This window comes from Salmo salar, chromosome 15, assembly GCF_965601325.2.
Source record: "Salmo salar chromosome 15, fSalSal1, whole genome shotgun sequence".
NCBI classification, from domain to species: domain Eukaryota; kingdom Metazoa; phylum Chordata; class Actinopteri; order Salmoniformes; family Salmonidae; genus Salmo; species Salmo salar.
Window position 1 is genome coordinate 95,411,189 of NC_138305.1, and position 16,312 is coordinate 95,427,500.

Here is a 16,312-nt window from a genome sequence, read left to right on the forward strand (position 1 = left end):
CCGTATTTAGCACTAACTGAAGTTTGTTTAGTGCTTTATCCGGGTAGCCGCAAAGTAGAGCATTGCAGTAGTCCAACCTAGAAGTAACAAAGGCATGGATTAATTTTTCTGTGTCATTTTTGGACAAAGTTTCAGATTTTTGCCTTGTTACGTAGATGGAAAAAAGCTGTCCTTGAAACAGTCTTGATATGTTCTTCAAAAGGGTCCCGTGTGGCTCAGTTGGTAGAGCATGGTGTTTGCAACGCCAGGGTTGTGGGTTCGATTCCCACGGGGGACCAGTACGGAGAAAAAATGTATGAAATGTATGCATTCACTACTGTAAGTCGCTCTGGACAAGAGCGTCTGCTAAATGACTAAAATGTAAATGTAAAAGAGATCAGGGTCCAGAGTAACGCTGAGGTCCTTCACAGTTTTATTTGAGACGACTGTACAACCATCCAGATTAATTGTCAGATTCAACAGAAGATCTCTTTGTTTCTTGGGACCTAGAACAAGCATCTCTGTTTTGTCCGAGTTTAAAAGTAGAAAGTTTGCAGCCATCCACTTCCTTATGTCTGAGACACAGGCTTCTAGCGAGGGCAATTTTGGGGCTTCACCATGTTTCATTGAAATGTACAGCTGTGTGTCATCTGCATAGCAGTGAAATTTAACATTATGTTTTCGAATGACATCCCCAAGAGGTAAAATATATAGTGAAAACAATAGTGGTCCTAAAACGGAACCTTGAGGAACACCGAAATTTACAGTTGATTTGTCAGAGGACAAACCATTCACAGAGACAAACTGATATCTTTCCGACAGATAAGATCTAAACCAGGCCAGAACTTGTCCATGTAGACCAATTTGGGTTTCCAATCTCTCCAAAAGAATGTGGTGATCGATGGTATCAAAAGCAGCACTAAGATCTAGGAGCACGAGGACAGATGCAGAGCCTCGGTCTGACGTCATTAAAAGGTCATTTACCACCTTCATGTGCAGTCCCAGTGCTATGATTTTAGTTAGCTTTGCGACAGTATCAAAAAGAACACACACGGTCAACCCCTTTTTTGCGCCACATGGGTAGTGGGTAGCTGATGTACTGTTGTGTTGGATTGGGATGAATTTCTTCAATAGATCTGTTTACAAATGGCTTGTCCTATAAATGTTTGAGAAGATTTAATGATTTTGTTTGTGTAAGGGAGGGTTGCTCTCTATATAGCGTCTCTAGTGGAAAGGGCTTCCTTGCCAGCCTGTGCCAAGGCCTGTTGCATTGTTTCTGAACGGCACATGCTCATTTGATGTAAAAGCACCACAAAGACCAGGGTGCAGAGTTTTCATCTGCATCACTATATCTGTGTTTGGAGTCAGTGGATGGGCTACTGCGCTCTAAGCAGAGTCACTAGACAGGTTTGTGTTTGTATTTATTAGGGATCCCGGTTAGCTGCTGCCAAGGCAGTAGCTACTCTTCCTGGGGTCCAAACACATTAAGGCACTTAGATTACATATAAAACAGTACATCATATAACATTATTACACCACTACATATCTACAATAGAAAATGTATAATACCACCTGACAGCATCAAGAAAACGATGCACACGCTTCAATGGGGCAGAAGTCTGTGTTCTTATTCTGGAAGGTCAGATAGCTAGCAACAATGACAAGAAGCTGCCATGTGGGGAATCGTAGGTGGCTAGTTTCAGCTAGTTTTATCTTGTTCTTGATGCCATGTCTTGTTTTGACTGAAGTCACGGCTATGCTAAATTTCACTAACTGAGACAACTAGTGCTCATTGTGAAAATGTTGCATGAAATATAGTTTACTACATGTTGTCAACAATCTAAGCCAACCCTGTCTATTTTGCCATATATAGTAGTTGCAAAAATGTTGATTTTTGTTGCTAAACAACTAACCTGTCTATAGAAGGCAACACAGGCCTGTCTCTGCAGGTAGCAGTCTGAATACTTCCTCTTGGACGGACAAGATTCCCGTTTCTTACTGTGTGGTGGTTCAGCACCCTTTTTTTTCTCTCCATCTGTCAGACTTCGGCACACTTTTTTTTGTCAGAACGTTGTTAACCCCTGGTCGGGCTCGGGACGGACATCCAGCGAAAAATCCTATCGCCATTAGCATAACAAAATGTAATATATATATTTTTTTAATTATATCGTTTTATAGATACACCTCTCCTGAATCGATTTCAAAAAGGCTTTAGAGCAAAAGCAAAACATTAGATTATGTTAGAGGAGTATATCGTAAAAGTAGCCACATAGCCATTTTCCGACCAACCACATGCATCACAGATAACCAAAAAACAGCTAAATGCAGCACTAACCTTTGACAATCTTCATCAGATGACACACCTAGGACATCATGTTACACAATACATGCATTATTTTGTTCAATCAAGTTCATATTTATATCAAAACAGCTTTTTACATTAGCATGTGACGTTCAGAACTAGCATACCCCCCGCAAACTTCCGGGGAATTTGCTAACAATTTACTAAATTACTCACGATAAACGTTCACAAAAAGCATAACAATTATTTTAAGAATTATAGATACAGAACTCCTCTATGCACTCGATATGTCCGATTTTAAAATAGCTTTTTGGTGAAAGCACATTTTGCAATATTCTAAGTACATAGCCCAGGCATCACGGGCTAGCTATTTAGACACCCGGCAAGTTTAGCACTCACCAATATCAGATTTACTATTATAAAAGTTTGATTACCTTTTGTTGTCTTCGTCAGAATGCACTCCCAGGACTGCTACTTCAATAACAACTGTTGGTTTGGTCCAAAATAATCCATCGTTATATCCGAATAGCGGCGTTTTGTTCGTGCGTTCCAGACACTATCCGAAAGGGTAAAGAAGGGTCGCGCGCATGGCGCAATTCGTGACCAAAAAAATCTAAATATTCCATTACCGTACTTCGAAGCATGTCAACCGCTGTTTTAAAATCCATTTTTATGCCATTTTTCTCGTAAAAAAGCGATAATATTCCGACCGGGAATGTCCATTTAGCTAAACAGAGGAAAGAAAACAAAGCTTTCGGTTCGACGCGGGCACGAGCCTGAGTCTCACAGTACTGTAACCAGCCACTACCCAAACGCGCTACTTTGTTTCAACCAGAGCCTGCAAAGCCACGATTCAGTGTTTTGCCGCCTTCTGAGAGCCTATGGCAGCCGTAGGAAGTGTCACGGGACAGCTAAGATCCTCACTCTTCAATAAACAGAGACAAGAAGAACGACACCTTGTCAGACAGGCCACTTCCTGCATGAAATCTTCTCAGGTTTTTGCCTGCCATATGAGTTCTGTTATACTCACAGACACCATTCAAACAGTTTTAGAACCTTTAATGTGTTTTCTATCCAAACCCAATAATTATATGCATATTCTAGTTACTGGGCAGGAGTAGTAACCAGATTAAATCGGGTACGTTTTTTATCCAGCCGTGAAAATACTGCCCCCTAGCCATAACAGGTTAACAAATCTTTAGGGCCTTTTTCAACCAGAACTCCAATAAGATTCAAGGGGGACGATATATATCGTTCTATCCCAACCATCACCATCTTCTTCAGGAGGAGCCCACCGGCCCAGACGGGGAAGCAAGACTCCACTTCCCCCAGAAGCAGACGTGGGCAAGCGGACGGAGCCTGTTGTCGTGGTGGGCCGGACCTGTGTTGGGGACTTTTGTCATGTCCCTGTCACTGTGGAGGGGGTGCCCTGCTCTGCCCTGGTGGACACTGGGTCCACAGTAACCCTGGTGAGGCCAGATGTTGTACCAGGTTGGATTCAGTGTGAGCCCACAACTGTGCAGCTCCGCACAGTCACAGGTGAGCTGGCACCCATGAAAGGGAAGGGAATAATGACTCTGACAGTAGGGGGCAGGACTGTGCGTCATCCCGTGTGGGTGGCGGCTGTGCAGGACCCTTGTATCCTGGGGTTGGACTTTCTTAGGAGCACAGGCTGCCAGTTAGACCTAAATGGGGGCACACTGAGCTTCCAGGGAGGGCCTGCAGTCACCATGGCCCCCCCTAATATCACATACACTCAACCCAACAAACCCTTTACTCCAACAGTTAAAGCAGCAGAGACTCATGGCTGCCCCCCCTCCCCCACATCTGTGTGTGACTTTTCTCCAGCCTCCCTGTCACCTACGGCTGTGTGTTACATTCCCCCAGCTACCCCCACGACACAGCCCTCCGTGAGCCCGGGCCGCACCCCCCCAGTCCATCTACCCCAGATGGGAGAGGAGAGGACACTGTCTGCAGTGAGGGATATATGGGGGAGGAACTGTGTTGGTCTTGACCCTGAGCAGCAGGAACGGTTGTGGCAGTTGCTGTTTGAATTCAGAGACAGCTTTGCGCTGAGTGAGGGAGAGGTGGGTCAGACTCATCTGGTGCAGCATGAGATCGACACAGGTGATGCTCGACCCATCAAGATGCGTCCCCGCCGTATCCTGCTGGCACGCCAGGAGGCGGCAGACAAGGCTGTGTTGGAGATGCAGCGGGCAGACTTCATCAAGCCCTCAGACAGCCCCTGTGCGGCGCCGGTTGTCATGGTTCCTAAGAAGGGGGGCAAGCTGAGGTTCTGTGCGGACTACAGGCGGCTGAATGAGGTAACCAGGAAGGACTCATACCCCATACCACGTATCGATGAGTCGCTGGACCTGGTTAGGGGGTCCTCCTGGTTCTCCTCACTAGACCTCCGCAGTGGCTACTGGCAGGTGCCCCTCTCCCCAGAGGCCAGAGCCAAAACTGCGTTCTCCACTAACAGAGGACACTGGCAGTTCAAGGTCCTGTGCTTCGGCCTGTGCAACGCTCCAGCTACTTTTGAGCGTTTGATGGACAGGGTGCTGGATGGCATCCCCCGACAGCAGTGTCTGGTATACCTCGATGACATCCTGGCCCATGGCAGCTCCTTCCAGTCAGCTCTGGTGGCGCTACGGAGTGTGCTGGAGCGGGTGGCTGCCGCAGGTCTAAAGCTCCACCCCGAGAAGTGCCACTTCATGAGGAGAGAGGTGTCCTTCCTGGGCCACCGAGTGGGGAAGGAGGGGATCAGCACCATGGAGGACAAGGTGGGGGCTGTCCGAGACTGGCCCACCCCCACCGACCAGCGTCAGCAGAAGAGCTTCCTGGGCCTGGCCTCGTACTACAGGAGGTTTGTACGGGGCTTCTCAAGCGTCGCTGCTCCCCTGAACCGCCTGCTGCCGAAGGACAAGGCCTTCACTTGGACAGTGGAGTGTGAGGAGGCCTTCAACACCCTCAAATGTGCACTGATCGAGGCCCCTGTGCTCGCCCCCCCTGACCTCACCTTGCCCTTTATCCTGGACACAGACGCGAGCAATGTGGGCATGGGTGGGGTGCTGGCCCAGGTGGGGCCAGAGGGGGAGAGAGTGGTGGCGTACTTCAGCAGAACATTTGACAAACATGAGCGCCGCTACTGTGTCACCCGGCGGGAGCTCTTGGCTGTTGTGGCTTCCATCAAACACTTCAAGTACTACCTGGGTGGCCTGCCATTTACTGTGAGGACTGACCACTCTGCTCTCCAGTGGCTCATGTCGTTCAGAGAACCAGAGGGGCAGGTGGCACGCTGGTTGGAGGAGCTTCAGCCGTATGTCTTCACAGTGGTGCACAGGGCAGGGGCACGCCACTCCAACGCCGACGCCATCTCCCGTCGGCCCTGTACTGCAGATGGCTGCCGCCACTGTAAACAGAGAGAGGGACGGGAGAGAGCGCTGAGTGCAGAGGAGGGGGTCTGTGCCACAGTGTGTCGGGTGAGCGGCCCTGTCTGCTGTGAGCTGCAGACTGTCGACGTGGCTGAATGGGGGCAGCAGCAGGGACGGGACACAGACCTACAGCCAGTGCTACAGTGGGTAGAGGCACAGGTGAGGCCACCATGGGAAGAGGTGACAGCGCTCTCACTCGCGACCAAAGGGTTGTGGTCAAAGTTTGAGACTGCGGCTGGCTGATGGCGTGCTACAGCGGGCATGGAAGGAGTCAGCTACGGGAGAGGAGAGGTGGCAGGTGGTGGTCCCAAAAGCATTGCGGGAGGCGGTGCTCCAGAGTACTCATGGGGGGGTGGGGACTGGACACTTTGGGGTCACAAAAACACTCCGCCGCCTCCGTCAGGGCTTTTACTGGGGGCAGCACAAGAGGGATGTGGAGGACTTTTGCCGCCGCTGTGACAACTGCACAGCGAGAAAGGGCCCCCCAGGCCGCTCTCATGCTCAGCTCCAACAGTTCCCAGTGGGGGCTCCCATGGAGAGGGTGGGAGTGGATGTAGTTGGGCCGTTCCCCACCACAGACAGTGGAAACCGCTGGGTGCTCACGGCTATGGACTATTTCACAAAATGGCCTGAGGCCTATGCTCTGCCGGACCAGGAGGCAGAGACCATCGTCGACGCCCTGACAGCGGGGATGTTCAGCAGGTTTGGAGCTGCGGAGTCCATCCACAGCGACCAAGGCAGAAACTTTGAGTCCCGTGTGTTCGCCACCATGTGTGAGAGGCTGGGTATGCACAAGACCCGCACTACTCCTCTCCATCCTCAAAGTGATGGCCTTGTGGAGCGCTTCAACAAAACGCTTGGACAGCAGCTGGCCATCGTCTCTGCCAAACACCAGCGTGACTGGGACAAGCACCTGCCTATGGGCCTCATGGCATGCCGTTCCGCTGTCCAAGACTCCACCTCCTGCACGCCTGCCCTCCTCATGCTGGGGAGAGAGATCCGCACCCCTGCGGAGATGGCGTTTGGTCGGCCCCTGGATAGCCCTCATGTTCCCCCGGGGCCGGAGTATGCCCGGAGACTCCAGGACCACCTGGAGACAGCCCACAACTTCGCCAGAGAGCAGCTGGTGAATGCAGGTGTGAGGCAGAAGAGGAACTATGATGTGCACACCCGAGGAAGGCACTTTGTGGCCAGGGAGCTGGTCTGGGTCTACAGCCCCCTAAGGAAAAAAGGCAGATGCCCCAAGTTGGACAGTCACTGGCTGGGGCCCTGCAGCGTCCTGGAGAGGGTAGGGGAGGTTGTGTACCGGGTGCAGCTTCCTTCCAGGGGGAGGAAGGTGGCACTGCACCGGGACAGGTTAGCCCCATACAGAGGGGCCGCTTCTCCCCAAACCCCAGGGACCCCCACAATTCCCCTCTCTGGCAAGGACATTCTCCAGGCACCCACCCCCAGGTGCCGTCGACAAGGCTCCAGACGGCCCACTCCCCCTGTCTCCCTCCCTGTGTCACCGCGTGGTTCCCCGGTGCCACGGACTGTATTCCCCGTTCCCGTATCCTTGTCTCCCGTATCCCTTCCTTCATCCCCTGGGTCCCAGAGGGGCAGCCCCCTGCCACGGATGGAGCCCCCTGTTTCACATCTGGACACTCCGCGACCATCACGGCCACGCAGGCAAAGGAGACCTCCGGGTCGCTTCGGAGACTTTGTTTGTTCCCTCGGGGACGAGGGACTTTGTGGTGGGGGGGCTGTGTAGCGACCCGCACAGACAGTTGTGGGTTATGTGTTAAGCTATTAGTGGGTTGTGTCATACTTACCAGTGTTCGTGGGGTCATGCCAATCAACCTGCTATCTGCCAATCACGGGAATGCCTGGAATGTTAGGATACCGGGCAGCCTGGTGGTTGGCGGAGTGGCGTGAAGGGGGGTTGGGCAGGGGGATGGAGCATTGGAAGTTAAGACCGGGTATAGCCATTGTTCTCTCTCTTACCTCAGGTCTTCACAAGAGAAGGTCACGGTTCGTTTGTAGTGTACCTTTCATTCATTTGGCGTGGGCTACGGCCAAACAGTAGCCTGTGTTAAGTTGTGTTAATAAACCGTCCATTCGTTAACTCCATCCTCCGTCTGGACAATTGTTCCTTCATGATCTAGTCAGGGCATTACTATATATATATAAAAATACAACATTTGGCTGCTTTTTCTCATTTTGTCTTTGGTCTTGTCTCCTTGGCTCCTGTGCTTTGTTCAATGACTGTAGGCTGTATGCACCTTCCCATTTTACACACACACACACACACACACAAAGCCCTTCACCCTGCCACTCAAAACAACAAAGAGATCACTTCTTCCTCTCTGACAAGCGGTTTCAACTTGCTTTTTGCATTTGCGGTTTGGTCCAACAGAATCGGTCATATGGACACCGAAACACATTGAGGCATTATTTTACTTTAATAGAGAAGTTGTCCATTGAGCTCCGAGACAGAATTGTGTTGAGGCCTAGATCTGAGGAAGGGTACCAAAACAATTCTGCAGCATTGAATGTCTCCAAGAACACAGTGGCCTCGATCATTCTTAAATGGAAGAAGTTTGGAACCACCAGGACTCTTCCTAAAGCTGGCCGCCTGGCCAAACTGAACAATTGGGGGAGAAGGGCCTGGGTCAGGGAGGTGACCAAGAACCCAACCTCTGACAGAGCTCCAGAGTTCCTCTGTGAAGATGGGAGAACCTTCCAGAAGGACAACCATCTCTGCAGCACTCCACCAATCAGGCCTTTCTGGTAGAGTGGCCAGACGGAAGCCACTACTCAGTAAAAGGCACATGACAGCCTGCTTGGAGTTTGCTAAAAGGCACAAAGACTCTCAGACCATAAGAAACAAGATTCTCTGGTCTGATGAAACCAGTTTTCAACTCTTTGGCCTGAATGCCAAGGGTCACATCTGGAGGAAACCTGGCACCATCCCTTCGGTGAAGCATGGTGGTGGCAGCATCATGCTGTGGGGATGTTTTTCAGCAGCAGGGATTGTGAGACTAGTCAGGATCGAGGGAATGATGAACGGAGCAAAGTACAGTTTTCCTTGATGAAAACCTGCTCCAGAGCACTCAGGACTTCAGACTGGGGCGGTTCACCTTCCAACAGGAAAACGACCCTGAGCACACAGCCAAGACAATGCAGGACTGGTTTCGAGACAAGTCTCTGAATGTCCTTGAGTAGGCCAGCCAGAGCCCGGTCAAACATCTCTGGAAGAGATCTGAAAATATCTGTGCTGCAACGCTACCCATCCAACCTGAGAGCTTGAGAGGATCTGCAGAGAATAATGGGAGAAACTCCCCAAATACAGTTGTCAAGATTGTAGAGTCATACCCAAGATGACTCGATGCTGTAATCGCTGCCAATGGTGCTTCAACAAAGTACTGAGTAAAGGGTCTGAATACTTTTTTAAATGTGATATTTCAGTTTTTATGTTTATAAATTGTCAAGAATGTCAACTTGTTTTTGCTTTGTCATTGTTTTTTCCCCCGTCATTGATCTATACACAATGTAATACATTTCAGAATAAGGCTGTAATGTAACATAATTTGGAAATAGTCAAGGGGTCTGAATACTTTCTGAAGCTACTGTATAAGGAATTGTCAACTGGTTCTATTTCTGAGAAATAAGGTAGGCCTCATGATTTCAATATCTGAACAAAGTGGACGGGCTAGCATGCTGTTCAGTTGGAGACAGACAGGAATGTGTTCATAACAATTCATCTGTTCTACCTTGTTATCTAGCAAATAGATCCAAGTTGGCTAAACTTGAAATATAAAGATTAGCTGGCTCCTCACTAGAATGTGGGCTTGTGCTTGAGAGACTTGAGTTAATTTGTGTACATTTTCTTATAATGCCTGCTACAAGAAGTTAGTTATTATTAGTGAATGTGTATTATGCGTGGTTCAGGTTAAATACAAAAATAAAAATGCTTTTTCTTAGACTCAGTGATTATTGTAAAAAAGCAGGTTAAACTATTTTGATAAAATAATTAAATTATTGGTGGGTCTTATGGTTGTGAAAGGATTTTTTTTTTTTTATTTAGCCTTTTATTATGAGTGGGAAGTAATTCTGAGACCAGGGTCTCTTTTACAGATGAGCCCTGCAGGAATACATTTAAATGCATACAATGAACAAAATTACAAAACATTAAGAAAAAAACGGACCCATTTATCAACAGAGGTTTCCGATCAGTACTCTGAACTGACCAAGGGGGACCAGTACATCTCATTTCAGAGACCTCTAAGTTGTTCCACATAAATGGCGCAAAACAACTAAAAGCAGCTTTACCTAACTCGGTGGCGACCGAAGGGGCCTCCAGTGTTATCCAAGCCTGAGACTGGGTTTGGTCATTTGTAAGTCTAAATTGAATTAGATGCATAGGACATTTCTGCATGAGTGCTTTGTAGATAAACACAAGAAAATGCTGCTCTCTTACATAGAGGCCCAACCCACTTTTTGATACAAAACACAATGGTGAGTTTTATAATCATCCCAAGTAGCAAACCTAAGGGCACAATGGAAAACTGCATCTAGTGGTTTAGGTAGATAATATCCCCACAATCTAAAATGGCCTGGACAATTTCCTTCCTATTAACAAAAGTCAGACATCCTTTGTTTCTGTAAAATAAACCAACCTTGAACTTCAACTTCACCAGCGTGACAGTTTTTAAATGACAGTTTATCATCAAGCCAGATACCAAGATATTTGTAGGAACTCGCTCAATTTGTGTATCGTTCAAACTAGTCATTCCAATTCCAATTAATTGACATCTGGTTTATGGGGCCTAGGAAAAAAGCATGTGTTTTGTTTGGATTTAACACTAACTTTAGATCCAATAGTGATCTTTAAAGTGCTTGAAAACCAGACTTCAAATGTGAAAAGGCTTGGCCAACCGATGGAGCAATGGTACGAAACACTCATCTGCATACAAATGAATATATTTTCTTACAGCATTTTATATATATATATGTATAAAGGGAACACTTAAACAACACAATGTAACTCCAAGTCAATCACACTTCTGTGAAATCAAACTGTCCACTTAGGAAGCAACACTGATCGACAATACATTTCACATGCTGTTGTGCAAATGGAATAGACAACAGGTGGAAATTATAGGCAATTAGCAAGACACCCCCAATAAAGGAGTGGTTCTGCACGTGGGGACTACAGACCACTTCTCAGTTCCTATGCTTCCTGGCTGATGTTTTGGTCACTTTTGAATGCTGGCGGTGCTTTCACTCTAGTGGTAGCATGAGACGGAGTCTACAACCCACACAAGTGGCTCAGGTAGTGCAGCTCATCCAGGATGGCACATCAATGCGAGCTGTGGCAAGAAGGTTTGCTGTGTCTGTCAGCGTAGTGTCCAGAGCATGGAGGCGCTACCAGGAGACAGGCCAGTACATCAGGAGACGTGGAGGAGGCCGTAGGAGGGCAACAACCCAGCAGCAGGACCGCTACCTCCGCCTTTGTGCAAGGAGGAGCAGGAGAAGCACTGCCAGAGCCCTGCAAAATGACCTCCAGCAGGCCACAAATGTGCATGTGTCTGCTCAAACGGTCAGAAACAGACTCCATGAGGGTGGTATGAGGGCCCGACGTCCACAGGTGGGGGTTGTGCTTACAGCCCAACACCGTGCAGGACGTTTGGCATTTGCCAGAGAACACCAAGATTGGCAAATTAGCCACTGGCGCCCTGTGCTCTTCACAGATGAAAGCAGGTTCACACTGAGCACGTGACAGACGTGACAGAGTCTGGAGACGCCGTGGAGAACGTTCTGCTGCCTGCAACATCCTCCAGCATGACCGGTTTGGCGGTGGGACAGTCATGGTGTGGGGTGGCATTTCTTTGGGGGGCCGCACAGCCCTCCATGTGCTCGCCAGAGGTAGCCTGACTGCCATTAGGTACCGAGATGAGATCCTCAGACCCCTTGTGAGACCATATGCTGGTGCGGTTGGCCCTGGGTTCCTCCTAATGCAAGACAATGCTAGACCTCATGTGGCTGGAGTGTGTCAGCAGTTCCTGCAAGAGGAAGGCATTGATGCTATGGACTGGCCCGCCCGTTCCCCGGACCTGAATCCAATTGAGCACATCTGGGACATCATGTCTCACTCCATCCACCAACGCCACGTTGCACCACAGACCGTCCAGGAGTTGGCGGATGCTTTAGTCCAGGTCTGGGAGGAGATCCCTCAGGAGACCATCCGCCACCTCATCAGGAGCATGCCCAGGCGTTGTAGGGAGGTCATACAGGCACGTGGAGGCCACACACACTACTGTGCCTCATTTTGACTTGTTTTAAGGACATTACATCAAAGTTGGATCAGCCTGTAGTGTGGTTTTCCACTTTATTTTTGAGTGTGACTCCAAATCCAGACCTCCATGGGTTGATAAATTGGATTTCCATTGATTATTTTTGTGTGATTTTGTTCTCAGCACATTCAACTATGTAAAGAAAAAAGTATTTAATAAGATTATTTCTTTCATTCAAAAAAAAATATATTCACTTGTATGCAGATGATAGTGTTCCGTTCCCGTATTGTGAGACGCCTAAGACAGCGCTACAGGGAGACAGGACGGACAGCTGATCGTCCTCGCAGTGGCAGACCACGTGTAATAACACCTGCACAGGATCGGTACATCCAAACATCACACCTGTGGGACAGGATGGCAACAACTGCCCGAGTTACACCAGGAACGCACAATCAAATTCATTTATAAAGCCCTTCATAAATTAGCTGATTTCAAAAAGTGCTGTACAGAAACCTAGCCTAAAACCCCAAACGGCAAGCAATGCAGGTGTAGAAGCACCGTGGCTAGGGAAAAACTCCCTAGAAAGGTCGGAACCTAGGAAGAAACCTAGAACAGGGCTATGAGGGGTGGCCAGTCCTCTTCTGGCTGTGGCAAGTGGAGATTATAACAGAACATGGCCAAGATTTTCAAATGTTCATAGATGACCAGCAGGGTCATAATAATAATAATAATAATAATAATAATAATGGTTGTAGAGGGTGCAACAGGTCAGCACCTCAGGAGTAAATGTCAGTTGGCTTTTCACAGCCGACCATTGAGTATCTCTACCGCACCTGCTGTCTCTAGAGAGTTTAAAACAGCAGGTCTGGGACAAAGTAGCACGTCTAGTGAACAGGAAATGGTTCCCTAGCCGCAGGCAGAACAGTTGAAACTGGAGATGCAGCACGACCAGGTGGACTGGGGACACAATCCCTCCATCAGTGCTCAGACTGTCCACAATGGGCTGAGAGAGGCTGGACTGAGGGCTTGTAGGCCTATTGTACGGCAGGTCCTCACCAGACATCACCGGTAACAACGTCGCCTATGGGCACAAACCCACCGTCGCTGGACCAGACAGGACTGGCAAAAAGTGCTCTTCACTGACGAGTCGCCGTTTGTATCACCAGGGGTGATGATCGGATTTGCGTTTATCGTTTACTCTGGAGCAGGATCGATTTGCAGGTGGAGGGTCCGTCATGGTCTGGGGCGGTGTGTGACAGCATCATCAGACTGAGCTTGTTGTCATTGCAGGCAATCTTAACGCTGTGTGTTACAGGGAAGACATCCTCCTCCCTCATGTGGTACCTTCCTGCAGGCTCATCCTGACATGACCCTCCAGCATGACAATGCCACCAGCCATACTGCTCGTTCTGTGTGTGATTTCCTGCAAGACAGAAATGTCAGCGTTCTGCCATGGCCAGTGAAGAGGCCGGATTTCAATCCCATTGAGTACGTCTGGGACCTGTTGGATCGAAGGGTGAGGGCTAGGGCCATTCCCCCCAGAAATGTCCGGGAACTTGCAGGTGCCTTGGCGGAAGAGTGGGGTAGCATCTCGCAGCAAAAACTGGCAAATCTGGTGCAGTCCATGAGGAGGAGATGCACTGCAGAAATTAATGCAGCTGGTGGCCACACCAGATACTGACTGTTACTTTTGACCCCCCTTTGTTCAGGGACACATTATTCCATTTCTGTTAGTCACATGTCTGTGGAATTTGTTCAGTTTGTCTGTTGTTGAATGTTGTTACAGTTGAAGTCGGAAGTTTTCATACACTTAGGTTGGAGTCATTAAAACTGGTTTGTAAACCACTCCACAAAAACATAGGACATCTACTTTGTGCATGACAAGTACTTTTTCCAACAATTGTTAACAGACGGATTATTTCACTTATAATTCACTATATCACAATTCCAGGGGGTCAGAACTTTACATACACTAAGTTGACTGTGCCTTTAAACAGCTTGGAAAATTCCAGAAAATGATGTCATGGCTTTAGAAGCTTCTGATAGGCTAATTCACATCATTTGAGTCAACTGGCGATGTACCTGTGGATGTATTTCAAGGCCTACTTTCAAACTCAGTGCCTCTTTATTTATTTATTTATTTATTTATTTATTTATTTATTTATGTATTTATTTATTTAACCAGGTAGGCTAGTTGAGAACAAGTTCTCTTTTGCAACTGCGACCTGGCCAAGATAAAGCAAAGCAGTTCCACATATACAACAACAGAGTTACACATGGAATAAACAAACATACAATCAATAATACAGTAGGAAAACCTATATACAACATGTGCAAATGTGCTTGACATCATGGGAAAATCAAAAGAAATCAGCCAAGACCTCAGAAAAGAATTGTACCCCTCAAGTCTGGTTCATCCTTGGGAGCAATTTCCAAACGCCTGAAGGTACCACGTTCATCTGTACAAACAATAGTACGCAAGTATAAACACCATGGGACCACACAGCGGTCATACCGCTCAGGAAGGAGACGCGTTCTGTCTCTTAGAGATAAATGTACTTTGGTGCGAAAAGTACAAATCAATCCCAGAACAACAGCAAAGGACCTTGTGAAGATGCTGGAGGAAACAGGTACAAAAGTATCTATATCCACAGTAAAACGAGTCCTATATCGACATAACCTGAAAGGCCGCTCAGCAAGGAAGAAGTCACTGCTGCAAAACCGCCATAAAAAAGCCAGACTTCGGTTTGCAACTGCCCATGGGGACAAAGATTGTACTTTTTTGTAGAAATGTCCTCTGGTCTGATGAAACCAACAGAACGGTTTGGCCATAATGACCATCGTTATGTTTGGAAGAAAAAGGGGGAGGCTTGCAAGCCAAAGAACACCATCCCAACCGTAGAGCACGGGGGTGGGAGCATCATGTTGTGGCGATGCTTTGCTGCAGGAGGGACTGGTGCACTTCACAAAATAGATGGCATTATGAGGAGGGAAAATTGGGTGGATATATTGAAGCAACATCTCAAGACATCCGTCAGGAAGTTAAAGCTTGGTCGCAAATGGGTCTTCCAAATGGACAATGACCCCAAGCATACTTCCAAAGTTGTGGCAGAAAGGCTTAGGTATTTGAGTGGCCATAAATCCTATAGAAAATTTGTGGGCAGAACTGTAAAATCGTGTGCGAGCAAGGAGGCATACAAACCTGACTCAGTTACACCAGCTCTGTCAGGAGGAATGGGCCAAAATTCACCCAACTTATTGTGGGAAGCTTGTGGAAGGCTACCTGAAACGTTTGACCCAAGTTAAACAATTTAAAGGCAATGCTACCAAATACTAATTGAGTGTATGTAAACTTCTCACCCACTGGGATTGTGATTAAATAAATAAAAGCTGAAATAAATCTCTACTATTATTCTGACATTTCACATTCTTAAAATATAGTGGTGATCCTAACTGACCTAAGACTGGGAATTTTTACTAGGATTAAATGTCAGGAATGTTGAAAACCTGAGTTTAAATGTATTTGGCTAAGGTGTATGTAAACTTCCGACTTCAACTGTAAGCCAGTTGAAAAAGTAGTCCTTGTGCTTAGATTTCTATGGTTTAACTTGGCGTCTCAGCTTCATTCTGTTACCATGGAATTGTCCGGAGGCTTTCCTGGCACTGCTCTTTGCAGCTGGGTAGTGTAGGGTTAATCCCTGTACGATGGGCCACCTTTCTAAATATAACCCCAAACCACCTCCACATGGGCATGCATAAGCCCTTCGGCTCGGCTGCACTCCCTCTGTCAACACTCTAACACACTTCGTCTCCGGTAAACACACAGACACTCCCCCAGTTACCGTTTTGTACCCTCACTCAATCAAACACTCAATCAAACACTCAATCTTCCTCAAACGCCCCATTTAATACTTCAAAGTTTACTGAGGAGATAATTCATATAGACTATATAGCCTTCTGGTAGTTGGTATGAGTGATTCCCCTGGATGAGCTACTTTACTGTAATGAATGACATCAGGCGCAGTTTGCAGACCATCTTAGGTCATTCAATATTGTATGTTTGTCAGCTACAAGACAACTGGACGGGCAGCATGATGACATGTCCTCTTTAAAAGACTTGAAACACAGTTTTGGTCAAGTAGTGTATGTGGACACTTGTCGAATGTCTCATTCTAAAATCATGGGCATGAATATGGAGTTGGTCCCCCCTTTGCTGCTATAACAGCCTCCACTCTTCTGGGAAGGCTTTCCACTAGATGTTAGAACATTGCTGAGAGAACTTGCTTCCATTCAGCCACGAGCATTAGTGAGGACGGGCACAG

The 16,312-nt window shown here is 47.7% G+C and overlaps 1 protein-coding gene and 1 non-coding gene across 3 annotated transcripts in view; both read left to right on the forward strand.

Moving 5' to 3' along the window:
- The window catches only part of LOC106572641 (pleckstrin homology domain-containing family G member 5), a 124,610-nt gene that overhangs the window by 12,611 nt on the left and 95,687 nt on the right, over positions 1–16,312 (forward strand). The gene's annotated exons all lie outside the window — the stretch shown is intronic.
- trnaa-ugc (transfer RNA alanine (anticodon UGC)) lies at positions 203–278 on the forward strand. Its single transcript has one exon. It is a non-coding gene; the product is annotated as a tRNA-Ala (tRNA).